Genomic DNA, 23,416 nt, shown 5'->3' with positions numbered 1-23,416 from the left:
GAATGACTTATATTTTAAATTATATTAAAATAGAATTCTGTTATTTTAAATTGCAATAAAAAAATTATTTAAATCATTTTTTTCTGTATTTCTGATCAAAAGATAAGAAACTTCTTAAAAACTCACTGACCCCAAACTTTTGAATGACAGTGTATAAAATCAGAGACTATTAAAACTCTGATTTGACTCTCTGATTCTCACAATATCATTATATAAGAGGAAAATCATTGCAAATATTTGAAAAACTGTCCATCCCTTATGTTTACACTCATATATTACACTGTACCTTCACAAAATCTCTTGGCAAAGTGTGCAATTTTCTTTCCAGGAGATTCCTTCTGCTCATCTCAACATTTGAGAGAGCACAGCCCACTTTCCTTAGCAAGCCCCAACTGAAGAGATGGCCAGAGGGAGCTTGTGCAAGCTCAAGCTGTGATATTTCTGCAGACAGCTGCAGGGCTTCTGTCTGATGTTGGACAGACACCAAACTGTATAAAAAGAAAGTGAATCCTCACCTGTAGCAATACAAACTCAAATATAACTTGTGGACTTTAATGTCCTTTCCTCTGTGGGAACTGAACTGACATGGACATTTGGAGATCTAAGCAACACTGATATCAGTAAAGGTGACTCGTGGCGACATGAAGGATACTTGTGTTCAAAAGTACCCATGGTACTGATATCATAGCTGTGTATATGCTAAAAATATATCCAACCATGCCAGCTACTACTGGGAAATAATGTGGTTTCGAGTTTGTGGAGGAAAAAGTTATGATCAAGCAAGATAGTGGCTTGTCCTTCTTTAGTAAAACTCCGCTGGTTGACCAACACAATTCAGAAAGCAGATACAAAGAGAAATCATATAAAGTAAAATCAATCTAACAAAAAAGCTCACAACAAACCAAAACAGAACATATCGAGCCGTTTTCATCTCATCACACATGAACAGATATTCTCAGTGATGCTATTATTTTCTATCTAAGCTCCAGATGATGGGATCATGAGATCACAGGACCCCTGAATATTAGAAGAGGGCTCAGCTCTCCCATGTCTCTTACCTTTGCCTAAAAGTGCCTGTCTTCCAGGAATTCAATATCTCACATTTACACCTTAGAATGAAGAAGATGCTTCTTGAAAGCTGAAGGTGGTCTAGAGGTAGAATGGACCCTACACGTCCGATAGGAGAATTTGTTCTTGGGGAAAAGATACAGCTATGTTCACAAGACAGTTAGGCAAGAAATTGGGTCAAAGTTGACCAATCACAGGCTTCATGTGACCAGCTTATACCTCTAAAAGGCTTACAGACACAATCCTGTGGCTAAGTGAGGTTACACCTAAAGCCATGCCTAGCCGAAGAAGCTGAAGTAAATTAAGAACTCTATCACAGAAAGAGTCCTGTTCAAATTAGAGTTGTTCCGATTCCGATACTAGTATCGGAAATATCTCCGATACCACAACAAATTCTGGCATCGGCATCGGCGAGTACATGAACCCATATACCGATCCGATACCATTTTCTTAAAAAAGACCTAGTTATGACCGCAAGCTTTGCCTAACCGCTGCACGGTTCTTCTTCGCTGCTCAAAATGCATTGAAAACACAGGAAGTTGTGCTGTGTTGCCACAAGCAACCCCTGTTTAGAGCAGCGAAGAAGAAATGAAAACGCGTTAGCAGCCCTTATCTATATATGACTGGATCACTCATCACATTCTAAACTGCCAAAACACAGTGAAGCCGCTACTATATTATAGATCAGTGGTTAGCAGTATGTCTCTGTAGTACCGGTAGTTACAGACTCTCGAGTATATTCAGTACCGGCAGCTGCGTTCAGTCACTTCCGTGTAAGTCAAAGCGCAGGGCTCCAGACAGTAGCCGAATATATACTAGTGTCTGTGAATATTAAACTGCAAAATACTATTTAAATATTACTCCCGCAAAATCTACATCTCTGTGGGTGACTGGCACAGATGCGCGAGAGCTCGCTGTTTTGTAGTCTCTGCTGTGTGTCATGAGGACACGAACGCATAAACCGTCACTTCATGAGAATTTACCGTTTCATTTGAGAATACTGTCATATCATAAACACAGACACTCAAAGATCTTCATGGCAGCCCATTAAAATAAATGTTTGGTTTACATGAGTAAATTGACAATATATAAAGCTACTGTTGTAGCCTACAGTAATAATAATACGTCTCTATAATAATAATAATTATGCCTAGATGGTTGCTTGTTTTTTACTTGTTTTGTTGTAAAGAGATTATCTGATTAATAGATCTTTTTTGTTGCAGTTTTTTTATACAGTTATATTGTAAAACTTAAATACCTTTTTTAGTTTGCGGTGTTAGATTTTTGGCTGCATTTGAAGTTCTTTTTTGCATAAGAAAATAAATAATACTGTCAAATTCATGTTAGATAATAAAAATACTGTAATAAATACAGTAGTTCACCATGTATTTGTTCATGTTTTATTGAGGGATCTGTCTGAAGCACACCATAAAAAAATTCTAGCAATTTACACAGGGCTAGTAGTATATACAGCTGTATATACAGATATACACCCAGGTATCGGATCAGTACTCGGTATCGGCCGATACCCTGAGCCCAGGTATCGGAATCGGTATCGGGAAGAGAAAAAGGGTATCGGAACATCTCTAGTTCAAATCATGTCTGCACTGATTTTGAGGTGAAGCCATGTTTACAACTGTTCTGCGAAATCCAGTCATTTTAATATGAATCTATGCAATCATGTCTTCCTGCAAAAGATTTCCCTATGCAGATTTCGAATTTGCCCCGAAGGCCAGCTGAAAGCTGCTTGATTTGAAAATGACTTCTGTGTTGAGCTGTGCTTCATACATTCCTACACTGTTGACAATAGATAATGGACCCATTTGCCTGCATAATTTCACCATTAATTCACATCATATGACAGCAAAGGTAATGTAAATGAAAAACAAGGTGCATTTGAGCATGCACAATGAAATATCTATTAATGGCTGATATATATCTGATATTAAAGGGTTAGTTCATCAGGTCTGTTGTGAGTGCGACTGCTGTGACTGTTGACATAAGACGCTGCTGACGTATTATATTCGTTATTGGGTGCACACTTCAGCAGCATCTTACGTCAGCAGCGTCGTGAACGCACTCAAAACAGACCCGGAAGAGAAGACAACGGAGGTTTTACGGGTTTGGAACGACATGAGGGTGAGTCATTAATGACATAATTTTCATTTTTGGATGAACTAACCCTTTAAGTCATGTGTTCTTAGCAGACATTAAAAAATGAATGGAGAGGCAATTTTACTATGCTTAAGAGGTTTTATTACCATTTTGACACCACTGTAAACCTTTCAGATCAGAATGACCAGAGGTGTGGAGTACAGTATGTTTGAATTACATTTGCAGTTAATGGCTCGTGCACTGGGCCTGTAAAATACAAATGAGCTCAGATTTGCAACATAAAATCATTAAATACATCATCTGTGTACTTAGATTCCATTTTTCATTTCTAGTTGCCGTTTAAACCATTGGTTCTCAAAGCAAAAAAAAAAATTGATTTATACTTCTGAGTCACAGAAATAGGATCCTATGAAATCATTTCGTTTTTTTTTTTTTTTTTTTTTGCAAAATTCTGTTTTGTCCCATTAAATTTTTTTGTTAGCATTTTCAATTCCATTTTAACAGTTTAAGGATGTATAATCAATTGAATCCATAAAACGTTAACAATTGCATAATATATTTTCATGTTAAAAATACTAGTTAATATTTTATGAAATTGTGTTTTTCTTTTTTATTATTATTTTTAAATGGATTTTCTAGAATTTTACTATATTCTCAGAAAAGATGGGAATCAAGTGAATCCATAGAACTTTACCAATAAATAAATACAAATATATTTATAATCATTATTTATGACATAATCCGTGATAATCTTTTAAATCATGTTTTTATTCAAATGAATTATTGTTATAGAATTATTAGTACTTTAAGAAGTAATAGTAAATGTGGGTTTAATAAAAATTCAACTACTTTTATTCTAATTATTATATCAAAAGGTTTAAATCAATGTGTCTTCCAATGAGCCTGTGCAATTCTCACATGCAAAATTTATGTGAAAAGACATATTTGTCCCTTGTACATTTCCAGCGGATTTCATCAGTTCCCATTAAGAAAGGTTACAATTTCAGGAGACCAAATCTGATGGCATTTAAACCTGCTGATGTTCTCGTCTGGCGAGAAAGAAAAGGTCATCCCTGGTGACCGATTAAGACGGAGGCTGGATGACAGACGCCACATTTAGGGATGAGAGACGAATAGCATTAAACTAGACCACCCATACGACAAAGAGCAACGCTGAAACTGAAGACCCAAACCGAAACAATATCTTGTGAACTTTCACTTTTTGATCTTGTCACTGAATATCAAGTGTTACTGTATATCTCTGAGAGCACATACTGTGACGTGGTGTCAATGTACAATGAATTGATAAAGGTGTATAGAAAATGACGGCAAAGATCTGCAGCTCGTTAAGGACGGCCATTTGCATCTCAATGGTCCAACAGCAGACAGCTTGAAAGAATGATGGGAGCACAGGGAGACAAAGCGCATCTTTGCATTTAGTTTTAGTTACCTACTGTATGTTGCAAGGTGAAGGGGGGTGCTCTCAATTACTGTCAGTTGAGAAGGGACTGCTGTGTATCAAGTTAAACTATGTAGGTCACTTGAATGCGTCCTAGATCCCCCCACACTGACACAGGACACCTTTATTGGAACCCCATCTATGGTGTTTTTCTTTACCGCAAAGTGCTACAGTGAAGTTTCCATTAAAAAAGCAAAAGGCTCTAACACATTAGTCAATTGACGTCTGGCACAAGTTCTCCTACACCCTATCCAATAACCTTAGCATATGAATAATGAAGTTCCTCCTGTGTTGAAACCACATAAGCTATATGGATGAGAATTTTATTGAAGACAGCAGCAACAGTACAATCCAACAACTCATTTGCCAAAGGGGTTCAAGTTGACTCTCAAGGAAATAATAGAGTTCGAGAGATTCTAAAAAAAAAAAAAAAATTGACGAATACAATTAAATTTAACCCTTAAAATAGAGTCTAGAAAAAATTAAAATGGAATCTGGAGAAAAAAGAAAAAAAAAACAGAGTTTTAAAAATATAAAACTGATTTCATAGGGCACTAAGCCTGTCACACAGTACATTGTCATATCTTTCTTGCCCGCCCACTGGTGTATGATGTTCATCCAATTCCCATGTTAATCCCAAGTAAGCCTTCTTCACTATGTCCAGCGAGGGATAAATAAAATATATCAGATATCTGCCAAAAAAATAAAAAAAACGGCTCAACTGTGGAAATAAAGCCATCCAAGTCATTCCTCTAAGCTGAGCCCAGATTCACACAACAGCCTCCAGAGGAATGGCTTAAAGCCAATGCTACATTATGCTAAGAGGCAACAGGAGAGGGTTCACAATCACATACAGCCTATTCCCCAGGATCCAGGTGATACTGTGTGGTCTTAAGTGTGAGAAACGGCCAATGAAAGCAGAACACCCTGCCTATGGAAAAAACTGCTTTACTTGCTCACAGAAAATCATTTTTCAGATTTATTGAGAGCAAAGGGTCAGTAAAAAGTAAAAGCTTATATGTTCCTTTTTTTCCTTCTACCAGAACAAAGGAGAGAAAAAAAAGCAACAGAACAGATAATTGGAGGCCTATGAATGAAAGACTAGCACCACGTGATATGTAAAGGGATTAGGCAATATAAACACAGTCTTCCAAGTAAATTGAGTTTTCGCAACAAAACAAAATTACACTTTGTCAGTTACTTGTTTACTACTGTGTAATCACACTGGTTAGCCCCACCCACTTTGAAATCCTACTGGTCCAAAATCCTGTTTTACATAACTGAACAGTAAAAGAAAGTTAAAGTTACATCACTTGCTCACCAATGGATTCTCTGCAGTAAATGAGTACATTGAGTTTTCGCAACAAACAAAATTACACTCTGTCAGTTACTTGTTTACCATTTCTGTGTAATCACACTGGTTAGCCCCACCCACTTTGAAATCCTACTGGTCCAAAATCCTGTTTTACATAAATGAACAGTAAAAGAAATTTAGAGTTACATCACTTGCTCACCAATGGATTCTCTGCAGTAAATGAGAACCATGAGAATGAGAGCTTATAAAAGCATAAAAATAATAATAATAATTAAAAAAATCCATCCATCCATTATCTTCTTGTTAAGTGAAAAACTTAATGTATGTAATAATCAAATTCAAATCATTGCGACTAACATACAAGTCACTATCCGATATTGAAACCATTTGCCGAGTCTGAATAAGAAGAAAAGTATGCAAACATCAAATACTGTTTATAAGCATAAAGTCCAAAACAGTTCTAAACAAATATGTTGTTGGGTTTTGATGTGAGAGCATTATTATGGGTTACAGACTTCGACACAAAGTCACGGATTATGGTTAAAAACTCCTTAATAATATGTTTGTTTCTTACAATTATTGTGATCAGCCATTTGGACTCATTCTGACGGCACCCATTCACTGCAGGGGATTCACTGGTGAGCAAATGTGACGCAATACTAAATTTCTTTAGTAGTAGAAAGTCATCTATATCTTGGACGGCCTGAGGGTGAGTAGATATTCAGCTAATTTCTCATGACGAACTGTAAAAGTTCTATATATACACTGTATACATTTATGTGGAACAGAAGCTGAAATTAAATAATTTTATTACCAGCTAAACAGCTTCTAAACTACCAAGTGATATAAAGAAACTCTCTTTCTCACTGACAGATTCACACAAACTGTCAATAATATGCAGATTCACTAGCTGCTCTGTTTGGAAGCTGACACAGAGGGTCAGCCCGTAATGTATTATTGACAAATGAGCAAATAAACTGGCAGCCGCTTTATGGCTGTTGTGGAAAATGTGTCGGCTGGATTGGAGCACCACATGTAAACTCTCACAGCTAACTATATCTGAACTGGCGGGTCATGACTCAAAAATAGGTCAGACAGGGAAAAAAAAATGCAAGAGCAAATAATAAAACGCAACTAGCCTTACAACTGCATTGTAAATTCTGAGCCTTTTAAATGGGAAAAAATGTTTCACATATCTTTTGTTGTTGAAGTCAAAGGTTGAGAGTCAATCAAAGTCCCAACATTCTCAAACTAATTCATAATTTGGTAGAAGCAGAAGTATTAGCCAGACGACAACACAAAGATTATGTAAGACACAAGAAAATATGACCTCAAGTTACACTAAATAACCCATTAGACTTTAAGCATTGATAAATATGGTTTGTGTCAACCACAGTTTAAAATACTGGCTGCTTTTGATGATATTGAACACATTACTCTATTTAGCTTTAAAATTACTTTAGTGAACATTTTTGTGTGATGACGAATAATGAATCAATTCAAAACAGATTTCACTTAACTTTACCCTAGTGAAAATCAATATACTAAAATATAGAGCTGGGCGATAAATCAATAACAATAATTATTGTGATATAATTCTTATGGAAGGACCGAAATGAAAACTCTTAGCCGAAGCCAAAAAAGAAAAAAAGAAAAGAAACACTGGGCCGAGGGCCCCCATATAGGCCTATTTTGATTCTTTTCTTCTTTTTTTCACCATTTCTTTAATTAAATTGCCAAAATGTACTTTTTACTGTTTTGTCCAGCTTTCAAATAAAAAAAAACCTTTTACAAAACAACAATAAAAAAAATAAAAAATACTTAACACTGAACATTTTTTTTACATTCTAACATACATTATACTAACAAAGCACAATAAAAATTTATAATTTAGTAAAATAATATTTTGGTGGAATTTTTGAGACTTGAATCAATTATGTATTTTCTAAATGTACAAATAAAGGCAGCCTTGCTAAGCAGAAGAGAATTCTTAGCATATATTACAAATCCCAATTTGAACACTGTGTGAATGTTATAATACATGTATTAATAGAGCTGTTGTAGGGTAATTATTACCATTATTGTCTTTTTTTTATTTTATTTTACAGAACAATGTTATAATTACAATATTTTTATTTAAGAATGTCGATGAAGTTGTTGCTTTTTCTCGACCTGCGGGAAGATCTCAGTGCTTGTTGACAACAGCATGCAGATTTGATTCTCATTATGAATTTGTATGCAACAATTATGGCGGAATCTGCTATGCAAGCCGTCATGATGTCATCAACAAGTGAAAGTCATATGTGTTACTATGGTAATACAGGTCGAATATGTTTTGTTGGTACTGTGTTTTAACATGCATATTTTTTAACAGCATATTCATTCTGTGAAACAAAGCCAAACCAATGTTACTCATCTGTCGAGAAGAAACAAAGCAACCTCGGCGCCCGATTGCAGCCCTCCGCGCTCCTTGAGTTCTCTCCAGTGCTGGAAAGCTGATCCGATATTTACACGGGTCCTACTTCTTGCCGTATCGTTACCCGCCTTTTGTCATTGCTCGGCTCGGCTAATTTTCCGTCCTGTGCACTGAGTGCTCTCTCTCGTCTCCATCATAAGTGGACACACCCCTTACTGCCGATTGGCTACAAATTTGTTTTAGTATTCAGCCCAAATCAAGCGTTTAAAAAAAAATAAAACAAAAGTTTCATCTCATGTCAGCATCTATTTCTCAATATGTAAAATATGATCCACTGAAAGAACTTTAGTTTAAAGAAACACCTGTTAACATTAATTACCCATTTAATTTCAGTTTTTGGTGTTTCAAAAATAAACTAATTTCACTGCATTACAATTTAACATGCTCGCAAGTTGCGATACAGGGTGAGATCACATAACCATTTCTATGGCAGCCTTTAGGAGAGCATAACACTAAATTAGGAAACTAAAAAATAATAGCACTACAATATACACAATGTTGCCGATGTGGAATTTAACACTGCAGACAAAATCACCATGAATATGTTGTAACTACGTGATAAATCAACCATCTCGTACAACTGCTTTTCTCTTAGTAATGCTTACTTTTCTGTCAAAGTTATATTCTGTTTATTTCTGATTGATTGAACAGCCTCAAGACAAAATAAAAAAGCAATAGAGAAAGCTTTCACACACAGAGAAAGAAAGAGAGAAAAAACAATCTCACCAATGTGGAGATTGATCTGCTGGGGTGAAAGCCAAAATGGGGCCCAGTCCGCAAGCCAAGTCAAATAGCTCTCCCGTCTCAACTGTGTACAGCAGCCAGAGAGCGAGGCAGCTAGCGTTTGACACCTTTTTCGTTTTCAGATAAAGTATTGCTTCTCAAAGGCATGACCTATTTTTCCCCTTTACTTTTACCACTTGTTAAAGTCAGATGAGCAAGCCTCTGGCTTTCAGGCAGACATGCCAAGCTGCCTGCTGGAGTTGTTTGCTCTAGAAACATCCAAGGAACTTATGACGGCTAAAAATGGATGACTCTCACCTTCTGTGCTATCAGGTCATTATGAGATGGCTATATACTTCCTTTTACATTTTCTGTGGCCTGATTTCCTCGATGTGATGCAGGGCAGTGATGCAGCCACAATTTTGCCGCACAGTGTCTTTTGATGTCAACCTCTGAAATCATTCTGCTCTGATGACCACAAGAAGGCAATAACCTAAAGCTCCAGGGCATTTTTACAGACAAGCCTTACATCAGCAACATTCATGACACAGTCCAAGGCTCCTCTTATCTTATTAAAAACAGGTCTGAGTTTAAACTGGGTCATGGATGGCTGGTCTGCATGTGGGGTGGGACATACCTCAGCCAGGTGGGAACATGGACAGGGCAGGGGCATTCGAAGATGAAATGAAGATGGTAACCTGGCAGGTGATTGATTAGACAGACATTAAAGTAGAGTTGTTCCGATTCCGATACTAGTATCGGAAATATCTCTGATACCACAACAAATTCTGGCATCGGCATCGGCGAGTACATGAAGCCATATACCGATCTGATACCATTTTCTTACACAAGACCTGTTATGACCACTAGCTTTGCCTAACCACTGCACGGTTCTTCTTCGCTGCTCAGAATGCATTGCAAACACAGGAAGTTGTGCTGTGTTGCCACAAGCAACCCCTGTTTAGAGCAGCGAAGAAGAAATGAAAACGCATTAGCAGCACTGTTCTATATATGACTGGATCGCTCATCGCGTTCTAAACTGCCAACAGACAGTGAAGCCACTTCTATATTATAGATCAGGTGTTAGCAGTATGTTTCTGTAGTACCAGTAGTTACTGACTCCCGAGTATATTCGGTACCCGCAGCTGCATTCAGTCGCTTCCGTGTCAGTCAAAGCGCAGGGCTCCAGACAGTATAACAGCCCATTAAAATAAATGTTTGGTTTAACATGAGTAAATTGACAATATATTAAGCTACTGTTGTAGCCTAATGTAAATTTAGCTATGTCTCTATGTAGTAATAATAATACGTCTCTAATAATAATAATAATTATGCCTAGACAGTTGCTTGGTTTTTTTACTTGTTTTGTTGTAAAGGGATTATCTGATTAATATATTATTTTTTTATATTCCTTTTCCTTTTATTTTTTTATATAGACTTATTTGTTGCAGTTTTTTTATACAGTTATATTGTAAAACTAAAATACCTTTTTTAGTTTGCGGTGTTAGATTTTTGGCTTCATTTGAAGTTATTTTTCGCTTAAGAAAATAAATAATACTGTCAAATTCATGTCAGATAATAAAAATACTGTAATAAATACAGTAGTTCACCATGTATTTGTTCCTGTTTTATTAAGGGATCAGTCTGAAGCACACCATAAAATAATTCTAGCAATTTACACAGGGCTAGTAGTATTTACAGTTGTATATACAGATACAGACCCAGGTATCGGATCAGTACTCGGTATCGGCCGATACCCTGAGCCCAGGTATCGGAATCGGTATCGGGAAGAGAAAAAGGGTATCGGAACATCTCTACATTAAAGAACATAATAGTCTTGGTTAGTTCAGACTGTACCTACCTATCTGATTCTGAGGATGGCACTTTAAAAAACAAAACTGGACAATCTATGCAATATTAGAGTCCTTTGATTTCCGTAGTGTGGAAAAAGCTGCCGGTAAAAATTTAATTTCAGTATAACTTAAACATTAATAGAAATATGTATTATATGTAATTATAGTAACGTCTGCTACTATTAATACAATTATTACTAAAACATTATTTTTAAATGAATATTTACCAGAACAAATTATTTACCAGAATTTTTAAGGCCTTAAAAGGTTTTTTTGTTTTTTTGTTAAACTTTTAACAAATTGCTCTTTAATATTGTAAGTACCATGATTTCAATTAAATTAGACATGCTTTTTGATTAATAAAATTTAATTTAACCTTTAAAAGTCTAGATGAATATAGAAAGATTACAATGTAAAAATACAATTAAAATAATTTAAAAAATAAAACAGAATTTGGGGGGGAATTAAACCGATTTCATAGGGCCCTACATTTACTGCAAACTGAGCCACTCTGACACCGAAAACATTATTTAATGAGCTGTTTACGTGTAAAAGAACACAGCGAAATGCTTCATTCAGTAACACAAATTTGCTTAATTAAAATCGCAGCCTTTGCAATTCATAATCGCATTAAGCCATATTATGATTTTGTTTGTATTTTGATGAATCTTACAGCCCTAGCATAGTGTACAGTTCCCAACTAATCAATCCTGAATGATCAATGAAATATAACTTGCATTGCATGCTCCCAGTCACACTTACTTAAAGCATTTCTCAACTCTGCTTGTCACAGAATAAGTCACCTCCGTGAGGAAGCTTGCATTCTTCACGTGTCTTGCCGTTTAAAGTTTGGTGATAAATCCAAGGGGATAAATGCTTCAATAACACAGTGGAACTAGCGTCTCATCGTTACCTAGTTACAGTAGTAAACAGCTGCCACGAGTACTCACAGAGGAACTCACAGAGATGACGCAAACGCACTGCCGTTCAAACTGAAAAATACAATGAAAGAGACATGTGGGGGAGGAAACATGGAATCAAACTTGAGTTCGGAACAAACAACTGAACCAAGTGTGAAAAGGACCTGAAAAACAAAGTGTTAATGTAGTGTCTTATGGGTGGGTCATTTCACAGAACTGCTTGGCTGCTCTCCACACAGCTGCTTCAGGTTTCACCGGTTCAGGGTCATTCAGCGTGGGGTCTCCACGCCAGGCCCTCTCCCTCCTCACTTGCTCATGAATCACAGTCCACTAGGCTAAAAAACAACTGTTGCTCTTTTCCACATCCATTCCATGCCACTTTGTGGTCAAGCTTATTTAACTCAGAAAAACACTCCACTCTTTCAATTTCTGAAGTATAATTTTCCTATAAAAAATTACAGATAATAATCATGGTTCATGCACATTCAATCTAGCATTATTTTCTATCGCTCAGAAATGACTATATTTCGATCTTAAAATGAACGCAATTAAAATTGTTTAATAAATGAACATATATTAATAAGTTGAATTACTAATAATAATAAAAAATTAAACCTCTTATTAATAAATGTTCACTGTTCGTTTATTGCTGATGCCTCTAGTAATTATGGGTCAGATTTTTTATTTATATACTATTTTCGGTTCATTTCAAGCTATTTTTAAACAATAGAAATATTTTAAGCAGCACAATTAAAAATTCAGTTTTGCCATCACAGAAATAAACTGCATTTTAAAATGTATTCAAATAGAAAACAGACATTTTAAATGTAATAATATTTCAAAACATTACTGTTTTACTGTATTTTTTTTTGTCAAATAAATGAAAACCTTGATGATCAAAATTCTTCCCAACAATAAAGAAACCTCACCAACTGACTTTCGAACAATAGTGTAACACGTAGTTGTAGTATAGCACCGGCAGTTGCTAAAATATTTGGTTATTTGGATGTACAGTAGGAGGGGAAAGTACACTAGTTCCTCCTGAACTAGTCAGTCAAGTTTAAGACAGCTAAAGTTAGAAATAAAGAGTACATGACATTATCTTCACACGAGAGTGGTGATGACAGCACACTTTGTCCCACAGAACTTTCTTTAACAAGACCCTGATCCAGAACACCTCTTGTTCCCTACAGTATCTGTTGAAGTTAATGTGGATGGACCATCGGCAGTGTTCCAGAAATAAAACATGCTGAACGTTGCAAAGTGAGGCCGTAACCTACAGCATCATTACATCCTCCAATATCCCATTGAACCTTTCAACAGAATTCATACCGAAAGTCAGAACAAGAAGGACCCATTTCTCTATATTTTTAACAAACCACTATAAAACATAATCAAAAATTTTATTAAAAGACTTAAAGGGACAAGTTCGTCCAAAAGACAACAGACAGATTTGTCTGTAAAGACAGACAGACTAGAGAGAAAAGACAGTTAGACTAGTCAAAATACAGATTTAGTAGTCAGAAAAGACACATCATCCAGAACAGATAGACAGATTATTCAAAACACAGAAAGACAGTCAGAGACGGATACATTAGTCAGAACAGATATAAAACACAGACACAGAACACACTTTCAGACAGGCAGCATGTTCCTAAGCAGTTGCTAGGTTGTTGCTGGCGTTTCTAGGGTACAGTAATTGATCCCTCACTGGGAGTTCTGACCAATCATAACAAATCTGCCATTCTGACAACCAAACTAGACAGAGTAGAAAAGGGTAGATGAACGCGGTGGATTTGAATGAAAAAAAAGGTGTGTAAAGGTGTGTACTGACATTTTTTTAGGGTTGAAAGAAACACGATACCTTCCAATTAGGGCTAGGCGATAAAGACAACAACAACAACAACAACAACAACAACAACAAAAATCTGTATTCAGACTTTTTGAATTTTATTAAAATAAACCACTGGTCACCCACATACATTTAGATCATAATAACAACAGTCAAAATCACACATATGGCACCTCAATGGTAAAAATGTAATTACATGGTGTCTAGGTATTTGTATGAAAAACAGTAGTCTAGAGCCCCGGTCACACCAAGAATGATAACTATAAAGATAACGATATTAGATTTCACACCAGCGAAAGACATCTTCTGTTTATTCAAAGTTAGCATGTGTCTGCCACTTAAATTTCTTGAGCTCATTATAGCAGGATGGATTCTGATTGGCTGTCAATGTTTGTATCGTTGATCAGCTGGAAAAATAAATTCTGAAAATGATTCCAACTATATAGTTTCTCTGTGTCTTCATTGTTATAGTTGTAGTGTGGCTTTTCTTTAATATTGAAAACTATTTTTTAACTTTATCTTTGTCGTTATATTTATAGTTATCATGCTTGGTGTGAACGGGCAATAAATCCACTACTATAAATACACAAAAATAATTATATTCCATTACTCCAATGGTACATTTAATGTCTACATTGATAACATAATATATTCAAATTGAATATCCCACAAATCTGCCACACTACTATGGTGCAGTTATTGTTACAGTAAATCCACGGTAAATGATGGTGATTTGTAGACTGACAAGCCTTCTGATTGTATCGTTGTGCACAGTATTTCTCCTGTTTGTCAGTGGTGTTTCATTTGGCTTAAATCTTAAAACTTAAATCAGCGAGTAATTTGGGTTCTTGGCTGAATGCAACGAGACTCATCAGTGAGTAAAAGCTCGAAGTAAACTCGCACTGTGCCGCCGTTTGAACTTTGAGCCGAGTGGATAAATGGTCTGTGTCGCGGTTCAAATGAGTAGAACGGTTTCGTTATGGCTTTGGCACGTAATCAATAATTCGAACTCTTGTTATTGTTTTATCAATGAAAATTATATCGCAATAATTATCATTACCATTTTATCGCCTAGCTCTACTTAACATGAGAACATGATGTGTGGTGTAAGAGCGGCATGGCATCTCGGATGTAACAAAGGGGAGCGGGTCCTTGCGAAGGGTCAATTCCAATCACTTCCTCTTCTCAAAAACCCACACAATTATACAATATACAAGTCTTTTACGATGCTTATGCTTAAATAGAATTTCGATATGCTTGTTACTTTTGGTAAAGCCACAGCAGAAACAATGGGGGAAAAGCAACAGGTGTTTCAGGGAAAAGATAAAGATCTGGACAAGCTGATGACAGTAAACTCAATGCAGTAGCAGTATTAGCAGCAGCATCAACAAAGCAGAACAACTGGGAAGTTGAGTTTCTCATTCCCTCTATACGGGCTCTCCCGAATCCTCTATCACCGTGTGGAATCTGAAGATGTGATCTCAACCCTACTTCATTATGGAATCTCACCTCAGTTCTCAACCCCCTTCCCTTTTCTCACAAAATATCACACATATTCTACAGGTGCGGTAAGCTGCCAAGATCAACCCTCAGCTCACTGCTGGAGGCTTTACACAGTTTGTTATTTTGAGACGAGACTGTAATGACATAGTGAGAAAATGCTGCATCGTTTAAATTTAAATTAAATCAAGTTATTTGCCTATGCTTGTTTGCACTCTAATCAGCCAAATGAGTTCCTAACTAATGTTTAAAGGGATAGTTCCAGCTTTCTTTCGTCTATGGAACATTTTGGAAGTCACAATGGACAATGGAAGTCATTGGTAACCAAAACAGTGTGGTTCCAAACATTTCTTTAAATATTTATTTTTATGTTTTCGCAAAAGTATAAGGCAGAATTTTCATCCTGTGGTGAACTGTTTTTCAAGAAACAGCCATTCCGACAGGTTGAAGCTTCTTTTCAACAGCAATTCCACTGGAAACCACCACTTTTCTACCACCATTACATGACACAACACAGATACATCAATCTCTGAAAACTCACTCACAAACCTCCCGTGAGACAAAGAACCTTTTCTTTGAGAGAAGCCAGAAATGTTACCATAAACAGGAGTTGCATCCAACTGTGACAATGTGCTGTAAATTAATGGAAGACATATTGGTTTGTAGCAAGAGAGCTGTCAGTTTCCTACAGCTGAACCGCACAAAAAAAGCCTACTCCATTCATTCAGCTGTGTTTTCAGCATTATTTCTTTCTGTAAACTGTTGAACACAAACTATACAAGCAGCAAACAGCATGGGTGGGGATACAAGTTCAGAGTAGCCCAAAATATGATTCAACTGAATATCAGGCAGCTATTTTAGGATTAAAATTAATGACAACAGCTACTTAGTAAACTGAGGTATTTAGTGGTAAAAAAAAATAAATAAAATAGGCATCTGGTGTAACTGATGGCCTGAATATCAAAAGGCACAATAAAAAGAAAGTGATCAAGAGGTGTGGCACAATAGCGCTGCCAAACCCTCAGCTCCTGGAAAGTGTCCAGCTTAATTTCCCAAGTGTGAATGTTTATATAAAAAAGACCTCCTAAAAAGTAGGATTCCTTTCTCACAGTAACAGTTTCATAGTGAAATCGGATTCAGGATTATTTCATTGACACAGACCTCTCAGGATTATGCCAAGGCCATCTCCAAACACCCAATAATATAATATATAATAGAAATAAAGCATAAATAAATGCATATCTGCAATTCATGCAGTACAAATAATAATTAAAATAATAATAATAAATTACCTACATTTGCTTTTAGTATTGAACATAATGGTTAACCCATAACTACATGTGCTTTTGAGTTTGTCAACCATCTTGTCATCCATTTTAGTGTACACTATCTATAGAAGTTATACATTACCCAAGATGACTCAAAATGGAGGAGATGACGGATGCATTTTTCTGCTGTTAAATCATGCCTTCCATCAATACATCTGACTTGCAGTTTTTTAGAAACGGTGTATTCCTTTTTTCCACACACGACTCTAAACAACCAGACTTCTCAAAAGCAACCGAAACTGAAAGCGAGCTTCCGAATTCCCATTCATAAAGTTAATTCAACACATACATCAGACTGTTGGGAGACCGCAATTTTCTAATCTATGATAATCTCTTTTTGGTGATCAAGGTTGGGTTGAATAGAGTGCTGCAGGAATGAGTCCAAGAATGCAGAAACAAGGTAGCATTTTTTTAACATCCAGTTCCATACTCCCAAAGTCAAAAAAGTCCCAAAGAGTTTTGAAATAAGTTCTGAAGCTCAAGACATTTTCATCTTTTATTCTGACATAAAATACATTAGTTATATCATTTATGATCTGTTTTATGCCTTTAGGTCTTGAAAAAGGTGGTTGCTAACAAGTGACTACAAGACTGCAAAACTTGTCAAGAACATTAAACATCAATTCACAAAACACATTAACATATCTACTCACCAGTCTGCTTTCTACAGCAACTTAAACATTTAAATAAACACAAAAAGTGGTGGTGACGTCAAAGTCATTCGACCTTGTAATTTATTTGTTCAGTATCTTAATAAACACAACGTGTAAATGTAGTCTATAGTCCAAAACCCAGTGGAAATATCCTTAAGGCTGTTTGTCAAGGGAACCATGTTGACCCGCCAAATGACATCCTCAAAAGCTCTGTAAGAAATAAAAGTGATACAACAATAATTTTTCTCATCCTAAAGAAGTTGGAAATGTTTGTTGTTCCCAAGCATACTCCATATAAAACCATGCTATCTCTTACACACAGTGGGAGGGATTGGGCTAGAGGTAAACATTTTTATCTATACTGCAGTGGTACTATCTAATAACACATTCAGCTCTCGACGGCTACAAATAATCTAGCAGACACTACACTTCATCATATGCTGCTGTTAAACATAGATTTACAGATAAGTCATATATCCAATTCCCAACTTTTAATGATAAACTCTGTGCACCTATAGTCAATAAAATAATTTCTTTGCAACATATCCCATGCAAAAAAGAAAAAAGACACAGCATATTCCGAGCCAAAGGAGCAACAGGGAGGAAGCCACTGAGACCAGATTAAAAGGTTGTCTGAAATTTAGGGCTGTTAATTAGTGTAAAGTGTGGCTTTTAAAAAAAAAAGGCCTCTCAAGACTCTGTTCTCATGAAGGCCAGTATATACTTTCGTCTTACACGCCTGTCACACATTGCGGTTGTGTTTTTGTGTGGAGCCGTTTAAAAAGGCCAGATCTGAATCGAAGTCCCTGGTCCTCATTGACATGGAAACCACATGAACAAACCAATAACAGAAACTAAAAGACAAAAAAGATCAAATACAGTCGGGAGTTGGCCTGCAAGAAAAGGACAATGAAATCCAGAGAGAGCGTTTTGTGTAGAACAAACCAACGGAAGATATCACACAAACATATGCGAGTCCGCATGTGTGTATCTGTGTGCGCGCGCAGGTCTGTGTGCTTGTGTGGGCCGTGTTATCTCAAAGGAGCCAGAGCAGCGGTGGGTGTCGTTCACGGGTGATCATACGAAGCGGTGATAAATTCATGTTCCACAGGACAGTGGTTGTGCTTATCAGCGGCGTTGCCATCCACAAACGTTTTAGACCAAAGTCGAAGTTCAGTTTCGGCATCTGCCACTGCACATCTGCTATTAACGCAGTCAAAGAAAGAGGTTAACGTGCATTACTTATAGCACAGCCATGAATTATGTAACATATGACACAAAGCAAAGGCAAGGCTATGTTACGGTTAAAAACAGTAATTATCTCTAAAAAGGAATGCAGGGAATTGTACACAAGCTCTTTTTAATGCTCCAGTGCATAAAAATAAATGTTATGCAAAACATAATTGAGCTCATCTGACACACTTTCTTATTATTTCCAAAGGCTTTTGAGCCTCATTCTGAAAATCTAGGATTAAATTACTAGCTACTAGTTTTTACCAGCAGGCCAGGACCCAGTAGAAGGCCTCAGCTAAAATCCAAGGGGAGGCTCAAGATGTTTTAAAATAAGACAAATCATAGTTTAAAGTAAGCCAAAACTTTTAATTCACCTCCAGACTATTAGGAATTCTATAATTATAATTCTATAATAATTTAGCTACTTGTTTTCATTTATGGGCAAATATTGCTTTTTGTTTAAAAAAAAAAGTTAATTATCGATACCGAACGATATTAAACATTATATCATTGATACCTTTTTTTTTGCTATATCGGCCAGCCCTAATTATATGTTCTGCGTCAGGCTTATATCGGCCTATAATAACAGCTAAACTATATATCTGTCAGGCTCTAGCGAAAAGAGTATTCACAGTACTCATAAAACAGTAGGTAAAGAGTACCCGGATGAACATGGATCTTATGAACACTTTAATAGCCCATGAGCCCACTGGAGATTTGTGAATGGCAGTGAAGTGAAGCCACTGATGATGTATGTCACATGACAATTTATAGTTTATATGTATCACACTTTTTTAAAAGTCACAAAGTAATGTTCTTATTTAAAGCGACAGTCTGTACTTAAAGAGTATGCGATATTGGCTGTAGCCACTCATTACTACACAAATCAGACTCAATGATCCAGTTGCATCATATACTAGTTGCAGTTTATCACACAAATCTATCATATGGCTTCGCAAGACGTGGAATATAGTGCATGAATCGTATAAACCACTTTTCTGGCACTTTTAAATCCGTTTGAATGTCTTGAAACGATGAATTTCATTTCTGGGTGAACGGTTCCTTTAAAGTGATAACTAAGCATCTTATCGTGGTAATACACGATTTTAAATTATAAATGATACTAGTGAAAAGATATTGTCTTGTAGGGCAGATGTCATTTAGTACAGTAAATTGCTGCAATCTAACGTAAAACATGTCGCAGCATTTTACAAAAAGAATAAAATCCTGAGCAATAACGTTGGTTTATGTTTGACAAAAGGGACTTATCAGCTTTCTAGTATGTGTGCTTTAGATAAAACTGCATGACACATACAGGGTGAGAGACAGCACGCTGTGATAAACTACAAGTCACAGCCTTAACACGTGCACTCTGCTACTTACACTACAAATTATTTTACACCAGAATGCACAAACACAAATGAGAAGGCGAAGGCTTACAGTTTTGTATATTTCAATGTGCAAATGCCTCACCATTTTACATAATCAAACAGTAAAAAATCAGCCAACTGATGTGTAAAACCTGGTGACTAATCTAGGTCGGCTGTGATGTTGCAACAATATACAAATCAAAATAATCAAAACAATTGGCATATGATGCAAAGGATTAAAAACCTTTCCAAGCACCTGATTGGTTTATAACAGCATTGGCCCAAGTTAACCATGCTCATATTGCAAACCCTTCATTGTTAGACTGACAAACCTCAAGACCATTTAAATTACCCAGCATGCTTTTTAAACGTCTTCTCTAGCACCATATTGACTAGGATAAAAACTTCAGCTGCAAAGCCTTAACTTAAGGTGACTGCCCATTTTCACTTTGGGCGTTTTTGAACTATATAGCAAGAGGTAATAGTATAGTGGGCTGCTAGAAGAGGGGCCAGGGAAGGTCACTTCCTCCCCATTAAAAACTCATCAGAGACCGACACAACAAGCCACGCTACTGTTGGACAATGACTGCAACTCATCTCTGTGTAGCTTTATTGCTCAAATCTAGCAAGATATGATCACTTAGTATAAATGACAAATTGACAACAACCTGTCTAACAACATCCACATAAAGAAGTCGTGTGTGTGGTTTTTTTTTTGTACTGTATATCAAAAGACCTAATTGCAATGCAACAACAGGTGGCTTGTTTTGACTCCCTGAAAATCTCCATTCTGCATGCATTAATATAATCACATATTGAAAAATGAAAACGATTAGTGAATGCTTAAATAGCTGCATATTTTATTTGCCTTTACACTGTTAAAAGCAACTGACACAATTCAAAAAGCAATTACTAGATTAGTTATTAAAAACAGGTCGCACTGATATGAAATTTAATTTCACTTTGAATAATGTGCTTTAATGATGGAAATTAGATTAATTTTTAAAAAACAAAGCTTTCTTTATCTTCATTCAATTCAGCATATGGAAAAGGGGAAACTGTCAATATAATTAAAACAAGCTTGAGTAAACTTCATATCTGCGATATACTATACAGTTTTGGAAAAAGTCTGAGTTTAGAGTTTAAAAGTTAAATAGGTCAAAGTTCACACTGCAAAATACAACGTTTACACCTGTCATTTTCCCTTTTAAAATCATTATCCAAGTTTAAACTATTTAAAATATGAATTGAATTAAATTAAATAAGGTAGCCTACTGTAGATGTTGCATAATCAGTTTACTGTAAATAGTTCACACAAACTTTCCCACGGGGAGCAAACTAGAGTTTAAACTCATATTTCCATCGCTACAAATCCTTCACTTACTTAACTTACCTGTTGTTACTGTGCACGTTTTTAGGTGGAAAAGAGCACCTGAAGTGAACCCATCTGCACAAAACGCATGCCAGCTTCGGTACAGTAGAGTGCGTGCATGTGCATGTGTGTGTGTGTGTGTGTGTGTGTGTGTGTGTGTGTGTGTGTGTAGCAGGCAGATACTGTACCAGTAGAATGAGGCTACAATGTGTCTCTTGGTACAGTATGTGCCTGCTACAAACTAGGCCCTACATACAGCAAGACACTCTCCGCGCCAGCAACCTGTGCAATGTCAGCCTTACTTAACATGCAAAAGCCCGCGTGTACTGAAGCCCGTGGTGTCTTACTGTTGAGAGTGACGGGAATGAATCGTTTTAGCTTTAGGACCACTGACCTGTCAAAGCAGACAGCTAGCGAACGCTGGGATTAGCTTCGTACGGTGGAAGAGCACGAGCGAATGTTGCATAGGCGCGAGAGCAGTAAATAAACGCGCGACTCACCGTGTGAACGTTTGGCGGGTTTCAGGGAGATCACGGGGTTCCTGCGAGTCGCAGATCAGTGAAAACGTCCTGCTTCGTGTATCCAAGTGCAAGTGTGGAGACACTAGTGCACACAGCGAGCCGATACCACCGCAGCGTGCCTTCAAACTACTGGTTCCTCCTCCCAAAGTCCTCCGTTTGCTCTTTAGGACGTGCACTAGGCTCTCGCTGGTGGGTTTTCCCCTTAGTTTTAAGGGGAGAAAAGTCCTCTGGCTTACCAGTGCTGCCACGACAGGGATTTGAAATGAAGAGAAATACTACAATCGCTCCTCCCTCCCCGGTCCCACTTATGTACAGTACCACAGGGAACGCATAAAACAATTTAATAAAACGATCTACCGCTCTCTACAGGACTAATACTGTAAAATACTTACATGACTGCACTCTCTCCCTCTCCCTCTCTCTCTCTTGTCAGGCTGCTGTCATGTGAGGCGAATGACAGCGCGCGAAGCTTCCGTCAATGCCCAACATCACAGAAGCTTCCGTCAATGCCCAACATCACTGAAGCTTCCGTCAATGCCCAACATCACTGAAGCTTCAGCGTCTCGCTTCTGATTTAAAGGTGCATGTTTGCTAATTTAAAAATATCATTGCATATAAAAATATCATTTAAATAATGTAAACTCGCATGAGATTAGACAGATGACTTACCAGTCTTATAGAAAAAAATAATTTATTCTGCATGTAGCGGGTCGCCCCCTCAAGAGATCACATGACCAGTCATGTCATAAATTTTTTTTTATACTAATAATAAGAGCAACAATAATTTTTTTACTTTAGCTCTTCCAGACAATTATAAAGGGAACGTACTTAAACCAAACAATATAACAACAAAAATGAATAAAGAATAAAGTTATAAAGCAGGTGTGCAGTTCATGAGTCTAAACGTGTCATGCGTTTTGGCCGTTCATGTACAAGACAATAGCTTTCTGAGGTCCTGAAAACGCAAACATTTGACAACGGTTTTCAAACAGGTTTTTGAAAACATTAGGCTACTATCATCGTCTCTGACAAAAAAAATACAAATAAATTAAAAAACATTTAATTCAAAATGGTGACATTATGCGCATACGTATTACGTGTTCTGTCTTTATGTACAGGCATGTGGTGTTTCTTTACAAAGTGACATTGCCAACTAATGACCGGACATGCATCATATTATAGTTGCGGATTTGTGTGAACAGGGATCATTTTAACAAAATTGTCGTCTGTACGCAAAACTTTTTAAAAACATAAAGGCTGTCATCACTGTCATCATTTAAACTTATCCTTGAGTGGGTAAGTAAGGTTACTTTTTTATACACCTTATGGGCGAAGTGTAAAAATGAAACATCCAAAGCAGCAGTCCCTGTTGAAGTAATGAAACAAACAAGCCACAGTGGCACAGAGGCCTTTTAAAACAGGTCTTTAAAGACATAGAGAGGCAAGCACAAAAATACCCTCATAGCCTGCAGGAGACAGAACTAAACAGATGAAAAGGAACAAGAAAAAGCACAGGTAAACAAAACAAAACAAAAGCAGTTAGTAAATAAACTTCATTCATCCGAGATGATAGGTGTCAGTATAGAGCGCCAAACATCTGGTGCTAATGGGACAAATAAAAAATATCATACTGAAAATAAAAACTTGCAGTCTTCCTT

At 36.7% G+C, this 23,416-nt stretch overlaps 1 protein-coding gene across 1 annotated transcript in view; it reads right to left on the bottom strand.

The window, feature by feature from the left end:
• The window catches only part of LOC113111867 (thyroid hormone receptor alpha), a 134,686-nt gene extending 112,528 nt beyond the window's left edge, over positions 1-22,158 (bottom strand). Inside the window, exon 1 of the mRNA XM_026277030.1 lies at positions 21,738-22,158. The gene's annotated coding sequence lies outside the window, so the exon portion shown is untranslated. The remainder of the gene's footprint in view (positions 1-21,737) is intronic.
• Positions 22,159-23,416: the final 1,258 nt, after the last annotated feature.

Source organism: Carassius auratus, chromosome 12 (genome assembly GCF_003368295.1).
Source record: "Carassius auratus strain Wakin chromosome 12, ASM336829v1, whole genome shotgun sequence".
NCBI classification, from domain to species: Eukaryota; Metazoa; Chordata; class Actinopteri; order Cypriniformes; family Cyprinidae; genus Carassius; species Carassius auratus.
Note: the sequence above shows the minus strand (reverse complement) of the source record. Positions and strands in the feature narration are given on the sequence as shown.